The sequence below is a fragment of the Rhyacophila brunnea genome, unplaced genomic scaffold (assembly GCF_057557595.1).
Source record: "Rhyacophila brunnea isolate RB1 unplaced genomic scaffold, BYU_Rbru_1.0 scaffold_2, whole genome shotgun sequence".
NCBI classification, from domain to species: Eukaryota; Metazoa; Arthropoda; class Insecta; order Trichoptera; family Rhyacophilidae; genus Rhyacophila; species Rhyacophila brunnea.
This window is the reverse complement of record NW_028232859.1, coordinates 9,304,055-9,313,494: the sequence shown is the minus strand read 5'-3', so window position 1 is coordinate 9,313,494 and position 9,440 is coordinate 9,304,055.

The following is a 9,440-nucleotide window of genomic DNA, read 5'->3' as shown; positions in this document are numbered from 1 at the left end:
CTCGGTACCTGCTTCAGTATGACCTTTGCGTTTGTTGGAGATGGATGCTATGCTGTCGAATCCCACCACCTGCGAGGTGCGTTCAATCATAACCAGGAGGGAGTCCACCCTGTTCATATCCATCGTCGTCTCATGGTAATCTGATGAACCAGCGGAATGTCAGGAAGTGGTGTACCGAGTTTTCGAGTGGTAGAACGAGTTTTCATGATGAGGGGAGAGAAAAGAGGTCGTCAATTGATGACGTTTTGTTGAAGAAAATCAATGATGAAGATCATCGTCTGACAGTCCATGTGCTCGCAATTTTGATCCCAGACGTCCTACCATACCAACGATTTTGAGGGAAAAATTGGGGTATGCAAAGGTATGCTCATTGGGGACCCAAAATGCTGATGGAAACTCAAAAACAAAATCATGTGAAAAGCGCTTAAATCTTTAAAAATAGCGAGGATATCATCGGTGTTTTGTAAAAAGGGTGAATTAACCAAAATGCTATTTTACAGGAGGATTTTTAACTTTTGACATTTATTTGTTTATTACCTGTGGATGATTATAAATATCTAACAAGTTTATAATAAAGCTTAGAAAGAATACTGTTATTATATAATATTTTAAAAGGCCTAATACGTCACATTCGCTTTTTATTCTTAATACTAAATGGATGTCGCCCTTACGATTATCGTTGTAAAGTACTTTCCTGTGGAGATACAAATTCTCCGTTTTTACACAACAAAGCTAGTGGGGTACGTATTGTATTTTCATTAAAATCTCGATTTCGCCAAAATGGTTGATTCGCCCTTTTTACAAAATACCGACGATAAGTACCTAAAATTTCATGTTTTTTTATAAAAATAAATTTTTCCCGATTTTTTAAATATCTTTAATTCTTGGACAACCCTCATAACAAAAAAAACCTAAAAATAATAAACAATAAGAATAACAAAAAATACCATGTGCCCACATTGGCTAAAGTAAAAGATCACCCACCTAATCGACTGTATAAACTTGGCCTTGTACAATGCAGCCATGTCCATAAAAAAGGATCTTCTGTTGGTCTATACGAAAATCCTTCAAAAGTAATTAATTAGATTACTCCTCGGCATTAGCATACAAGTGCTATAAATATCGCGTGTACGAATTTGAATAAAGGGTGAAACACGGGTGTCAACTCAAATTCGCCTTTTAGATCAGTGCTCCGCAACCTTTTCTCATCCACGGCACACAAAAGGTCTTCCCAAAATTCCGCGGCACACCACACGTAAAACAACTTATACACCAAAACATGGACCCCAGGCCAGAATCTTCGGCGCCCCCCCCCCTACCTATCGCTAAGGTTAAAGACAGTGTGATACTTTAAAATAGCGTTTTTGAAATGATGTTCGAAGTAAAATAAATCGTATTGATTCTATGTTTAGCGATTTGTATTTATTAATTCATTCACTTGAACTACGGTTAGTTTTCGGTGAACAATAATTATTTGTCGAGTATTGACACAATAATTGTATCCCACAATCGTATGTGTTAAAATATTAAAGCCAGCGAAGTTAAATAGTGCCGCAGGCGACTTTTTTTGCAATTAGAGCAAATTTGTAATTTGTGTTTATCTCACTTATCTGCTTGACCTACCACGCCAACGAGCTTGGGCCTCCAGGGCACCAAAATTACATTACATACCTACTTATTTGATAAATAATTAAATAAACATAACACACGACGCAGAACCAAATGTACATTATTATTCGCATGTATTTGTATTATCAATAAATAGCTTGTTTCAATGATCGTACAAGTTTTTAGCCTTACTTAGTTAGTTTGGTAGCCTTGTCAGAAATACGAGGATATTCTTTATCAACCGAAATCCAGAAAATACCATACGCAGTTCTACAGAATTTTTGGCATTGGTTGCAAAAGGGTTTCGAATCCAGTCGTATTGATTGTATGAAAGTAATGATGAAATTTCTTTTGAAGCAAAGTTAATGTTTTTGAGACGGATCCAAAATTAATTGCTTGTTTTCATTGGTGGTTTGGTAGGTCCTTTGGTACATTTATAGAGATTCTTGTCTTAAATCTTTCTAATTTATCAGATCATGTCAATATATTTTCATTCTGACCTTGCATTGTTTTATTAAGTTCATGCAGGTGCTCAAATGTATTTATTATCAGCTATGTAAGCAAATTTGGCTATTAAGTAAGTATTGTATAATATACAAAATTATTTGTGTTTTTTTGGAAGCAATGCTCCGCGGCATATCTAGCATCGTCTCGCGGCACACCGGTTGCGGAGCACTGTTTTAGATAACCGTTTTGTAGACAATACATGCGTAACGTTGTTATCTCAGACCTTGGAAATATAATGAAACGGTGTTACGAAGTTATGTAACTGGAATAGATATGTTGTCTCAGGATAAAGGGAAGGGTAAAACGAATCAGTAAACAGTTTTTATTTATGAGTTTATTAAAAGAAATAGTACAATCTGGCTAAAAATATAGTTTGTGAGCATTGCTTCAGATTCTTTTTTAAGTACACATTCATTTACCTAAAATAGTTTTAACAAACATAATGTCGCTCAAATGCTGAGATAATAATGGCTATTATCACATCCTCATTATGTATGGACCGAATCAGTTTTATAGCCCTACTGACGAGGGTGAGTAGAATTAAAAGATTTAGACTATGATTACGCAGCATAATGACAAATGAGACTTGCAAAGATATTGTTTACCATAGAATTTAAAACATCAATTATTAATGATAAGTGTCCAGATGACAGGTATTAGAGTTCTTCAAACCTCTTGCATTTATATGAGTATAATAGCGCCTGTACACTTGCATGTATTTAGTGATAGCAAGTGTGCAAATTTTAAATTTTAGTTATAATAACTGTTTACACACAGTGAGACGTGTGTGTTGCGCAGTGTATTTTATATATCTTGTCGATAAGGTTGCCACTATCGTTGCACAATCTCACATTTCACGCCAATTGAAACTATCGTGTGAAAATTTGGGAACTGCCATGCATGCAGTGTTGCAACTTGCATGACAATAAGTGTTACGTTTGCCTTTTGTTTTTATGCTTGCGACATTACATACTGCCAGCAGTAAATCCATGCATGTGTAAATGGGCTATATGGCTGTGTTAGTGTACCGGTTTTTAAAGATAAAAACAAAAAATCGTTACTTTTTTTGCCACAAAATCTTTGCGCGCCGGTTTTGTGGACTGGCTCTCTTGACATCTACGGCAACAATAATATGGTAATAACTTACATATAAGGGTAAGTACTTACAATCTATTGTGATACAATTGCATCAAATAAATAAACTTAACGCAATCTATATTATCACTGTATTTGAACAATAATTGTTTAATTATTAAACAGGGTAAATGTTTCCAAGCACCAAGTGAAATATCATTAAAAAAATACGTATGAAACTAAGTACATAATTTAGTAAAGAGATAATCAATAGATATATTTTTACTTGAAAAATATAGGCCCTTTAATGTGTTTAATACTTTTTGACATGTGGTTCCGAAAATTACTATTTATCATTACAAATACTAAGTTTCTGAATATGAAATTTTAAAAAATATTTCATTACACTAAAGCACGTATTGCATGTATTACTTACTATTCATAATGATTTTAAACACTATTTTAATTAAAAATAGTTTTGTAAATTTTACTATAGAAGTATTAAAATACTGATTTTTCACAAAAACTATATATTATAATGCATGCATAAAAATAATTGTACTTTCGCACAACAATAAACGTACTGATAAATAATATTCCTACACTTTTATTGGCATGCTGTAAATAAATGGCTATTATATAAGTATTTGTGATTTTTAGTGGGTGTGCCAATAAATCGTCGTTTATTTTAATTAATGTAACCAAAAGATTTTTAAGAGACAAACTCAACCGCCAGTTTCATAATTTGACCTGCCTACCTATGACAACCCGTTATATTTTTTTACTTAAGGTCCTTTAATACATCAGTTCTGTTGTCCGTTCAGTATAGTTTTCTGTTTTGGTCTGTTCAGTTTTGAAACGGCGGTGTATTTAGATGATCAGTTTAATTATCCGTTCAGTCTCAGATACGGAAATGTCTATTTACGTATTTTTATCCACTAAAAATGTTTTTTTTATAATAACTTTCTAAACATATCGGTTGAATACAGTACCTATGTTTGAAGAAATAATATTTCAATTCCTCCATACATCCTTTAGACAGAATGTGTATTTGGTTGTGTGCTATGCTATTATTCAATAAAACCTATTTTGCAAAAACTGAGGGTTAAATCCTTTTACCTTTTCACAGTCGATGTGTATTTTCTTATTATGGCCACAATAAAACGTACTGTCAGCAGTAAATCCATGCGCGTGTAAACGGGATATAATAATTTGACAAGTTCGTTTATGCAAAAAAATGCTGAATATTTATGCACATTTTTTTTATACCAAATTAAATATCCTCAGATAAGTTTATAGTCTGCATGTTCAATAGAAAAATTAAGGGGAAAGTTAATTATAACTTGTTGTATTATGTTTTTGGTAGGCAGGTACATACTTACGGCAGTAACCCCATGATATATGCAATTAAATCACAGATAATAAATTGATTTATCGTAACCGTATATACAATATGTGTAGTAAACTCTGATACTTTCAGAATCAATTGAATAAGTACTCTTCTAAATATGTCAGTGTTGTAAAATAGATTAGATCGTCCTTCTTTTTATCGGATGTTATATTATTATCGACTCACATCTGAATAAAGGCCTTTGAGAAACAACATACTATCTGAGCGCATTATAAAAGCAATCAAAGTAAAGAAGTAGGGATAAGTGTGAAATATTTTACAAAAATACAAAGAGGTACTAGAAAATATTTTTCACAAAAATAATGTGACTAGCATATTAACAAACAAACACTTAAAAATAAAACAATAATTTCTGGCCCCATTTTAAAGGCTTCTAATACCACAACAACACAGTAGAACTTCGATTATCCTGACTAATCAGGGATGAAAGTAGTCAGAATGATGGAAAGATAAAATAGGAATTATGGTCTTTTCATGGCACCTTTAAAATTTTCACCATTCACCCGTGAATTTTTGATGCTCATGGAAAACTGGTAATCAACATATGAATACGTGTATTAATTAAGGCGCTAAGTACCAAAATAATAAAAACTGACATTTTTATAGAAAAATGTTCTACATACCAACGCCAATAACTTCAACTATAGTTTAAGTGCCTCAAGCAAGTCAAAAAAATACAGCAAAATAATTAAACCTGTCGACGATGTAAGTCTGTTGGCGTATTTTATTTATAATGGTGTAAGTAGCACTGAAGTGGTCAACGGCATTCAATATAAAATAGCTGACGATGGTGTGTTGATACTTGCGAGTTCTTAATACCTAAAATTATAGAAGCTGCCGTGATTGCTTCACACTGTAAAACTACATTTTTCAAAAGGTCTGCTTCATGAATTTTTACTGCAATGACTCGGTATTTTGTAACTACAGGCAATACTACTTTTTGGTACTTATAGCCTTATTTAATACACGTATTCATATAATCTGAATAATGGAGGTTCTACTGTAGTGTTTCATTTTTTTTTTAATATTAAAAAGCAATTTATTATTTCTTGATAAATACACGTTCTTCAATATTATAATTTATAGTCACCAAGTACATTTCTTAGGTATCAAATCTTTGAAAACAATGGCACGATCGATCCGTAACGCAAAATAATTATAGGTAATATTAATATTATAACATTGAAAAGCACCAATTTAAATACATTAATTATATTTAACCACCTACTTAGTGCAAGAATTCAGCTCCAAATTAAATGTTTTTTAATCAAAAAATTAATATTTCATCAATTGAATTTCAATACTGCCTTTTTTTTCTCAAAATATATCTAAAAACAATAAGAAAATAAAATTTTATATTTTTTTAAAATTCAAGATTGAATATTGTGCTGATTTGTTTTCAATGAAATGTAGTTTGATTTATAACATATCTAGTTGTAGTCTTGAGGTGACGATATGAAAGATTACATTTTAATGAATCATACATAGTATTAATACATCTTTATGATTATATCGAGGGTTAAGAAACAACACCTTGTAAGTGACAAAATAACAACTTTACAGGAGAGGGGAAAAGCTCGCCTGCACACTATGTATTTGATGTTACAAATCAATATTTTTGTCATCTATAGTGAATGTATGTATGTAGTATGAGGATTACTTATATGCATCTGACAGGTGGCTGGCGGAAAATAAAATGATTCATTTACAAGTTATCGTTAGTTTTATAGTAGATACGAGATATCGTTTCACTTACGAGGTGTCATTTCTTAACCCTCGATATATTTTATATAGGTAAAAATAATTTTTCTTGAAATCCTTTTTTTTATATATACCAAATTGAGGTTCATTATTATGAAATTATATTTTTGGGAAAGTTTTATAAATAATATTAATGTAGTTTCTAATTTGTATACAGCAAGTTCAATGAAAACATTATGTCCATAGACAATATTTTGAATAGAACCCAACCTGCAGACCATAGATAATAGACAACTATAGAAAATACATAGTGCCAACTTCTAAAAATGTGTAGTCATGTAGAAAATGATAAAAAACGTTCATAGAGTCATGCAGGTGTCGATGCAGTGCGGTACAACATGAGGTGACCTCATTGTTCTGGTGTTTTCGGCAGATTTTGCTAACTAACAATGTTCGTTTAAATGTTCAAAATGTGCTACGGGATGGGAGCATCAGTCTGATAACACTTTAACACCAATAAAAACAACATTACACACTTTTATCCCGTAGCGGCAGCTTACTGTGATGTCACGTGATAGTACGCGACCTGCATCACAATATAATCACAACTTAATACTCATTATACATTTTCTTTTTCATTTAAAAAATTACTTCTTTCACTAAGCAGGCATTATGTATTAAAATTTGAACAATCATTAGAAATACAGCTTAAATTTACCCAATTCTTTGAGATTCAATTTAAAACTTACATATTGGCGTTGACGTACTATACGCTACTTAACTACAAAAAAAATGTATAAATTAAAAAATAACAATTAACAAACATAACAGTTGATAATATTATTGTTATATACATAGATTATATTTATTACATGTAAATTTACAAAGATGTGAGTTTACATTATACATAAATAGATTTGGTAACCTTTTTCTGATTCCAGTATGCTGAATAAGAACTCGTATCTCAATACCGCTCTCGCCAATGTTGAGTTCTATAGTAGCCGAGCATTACGAACCGCAAATGCCACATTGGTGGGCAACCGTATACACTTAATTTTGGAATTTCGTTTAATCGGTATCCATAAAATATATTGCTTATGGACAGTGGCTTTATAGTGACAGGAGGTCAAAATGGATAGCACAGTAAATCTTCATTAGTTTTTAATAATTTCAATAAATCAATAATAAACATAAAACAATAAAACTTTGTGTCATTTGATATTTTAAAAAAAATGCTTTTTAAATTTTGATTCAACTATATAATGTACAACAGAAGGTTCAAAAGTCATATAATTTTTTTTCGATTAAAATTTGCTGATTTTTATCAAACATTGGTAGTATGACGACATACCTACTTTGTACCTGTGGTAGGTAAAATTTAAATATAAATAAATTTTTTATATACTTTTACGACACCGACTGGCTACACAGATAGCCATTAATGCTATCAATTCAGAAACAGTGTTGCCAAATTGCCAACTTTTTTGTGAGATCTAGCATGTTAGCTTACACAAACGCATAAGATTATGGAGTATGGCATTAAATTTAGTATTTTGTTGTATCACATTATTTTATTATTATAGTATATTTAAGTAATTTCTTGTTAATTACTTGATGATTATTTGTTGTCCACAAAACGATAAATTCTTCTTCCAATCTTTGTCGGAAGGTTGTAAATGAAATATGTATTTATGACACAAGGTATACATAGAATCCTTACATAGGTGTGTAGGTACTTAATTCTGAAGTATAATAAAGACAGGTTGGGGCGCGACGGCACTAGTACAAAAGCACAGTTAATGTTGACCCCACGATGGCTGCGCGGCTAAAGTGTCAGCGTACAGCGTCATGGATCCCAGGTTTGAATCCTGGGTCTGGCAAGTACACAAATTGTTTTTCAATCTATTAGGGTGTTCATCCAAAATTTTCGAATGCGATTTTACGCCAGATATATAATACGCCCGTATAATTGCGTTCATCCAAATTTAGTACATAAGCATCTCGCCGAACCCGAACACCTAATGCCCCTCTACCATAAGTTTAGCGAAACCGATTGCTAAATTCGGCAGAGTCCATTTTTGACAGATCGCAACTGACAGCCCGCGTTTGTTGATAATTGTCATAGGTTCTTGTTTTCTTCCGTATTTCATTATGATTCAGTGTATTATTTTGATTATTGTCTAATGGTACTATCTATTTTACAATTGATTCTATAATTGGTGCTTATTTTATTCAATCATGAATGCTTTATTTATAGGTAGTAAACTTTGCTTTCGTAGATAAAGCTAATCTACAATGCCGCAAATTTCGTAAAAGAGGCGACGCTTTCAAATTTAAGAGTCTCGTTAGTAAATACACATCAGACGCAGATTCATGAAATCAAATAAATACAAGTAATATAATATTTTGAACAACTCAATTCACATGATTATGCTGGAATCGATTTATGCATAATAATTATATGGTAGGTAGGTATACTATCACGATAACCATTTACTTTCATTTGTTTATATTGTAATGATTATTTATTCAATAACGTTTATTCGGCATTCAGATTATCCGGCCATAATGTAGTATTAATCGAAAAATAAAAGAAATAATATGAAAGTAAATGTAATAGCGAGTTCAAAATATATGGACCACTAGGGATATCTAGCGGCAAAATGTGAGAAATTGTCATTTATTTGACAGTTAAGTGCCCATAGACATCAAAAACTGACCATAGAGAAAAAATATTTTTCTGTTTTAATATAAGGAATACTTGTTTCAAATAGGCGCGCATGTACAAACACCGTTATTTGCATAGAGCATAATGGAACACGGCGGCGCCCGTATATACAAATCCGAAGCTAAGTGGGTGAACACTCGACAAGTTTTATTACGGCAATAAACGGTTTCGGCCTAAGGTGAGACCGTCATAAACCATTCGGTTCGGCTTATTTCCATGGAAACCCTATATGTATGAGTCAGAGTATGGACCTAATAAATTGAGCATGTGGCTAACATCCATTTCTCATAAAAACAAAATCTGTTAATACAAACCTCCACTCAGTGGAGGCCCATATGATCTTATTAGGATCGGACATGGTCAAATGTATACTGTATGATGCCAGTCATTGTCTCCTGTCGCGGTCGCCAT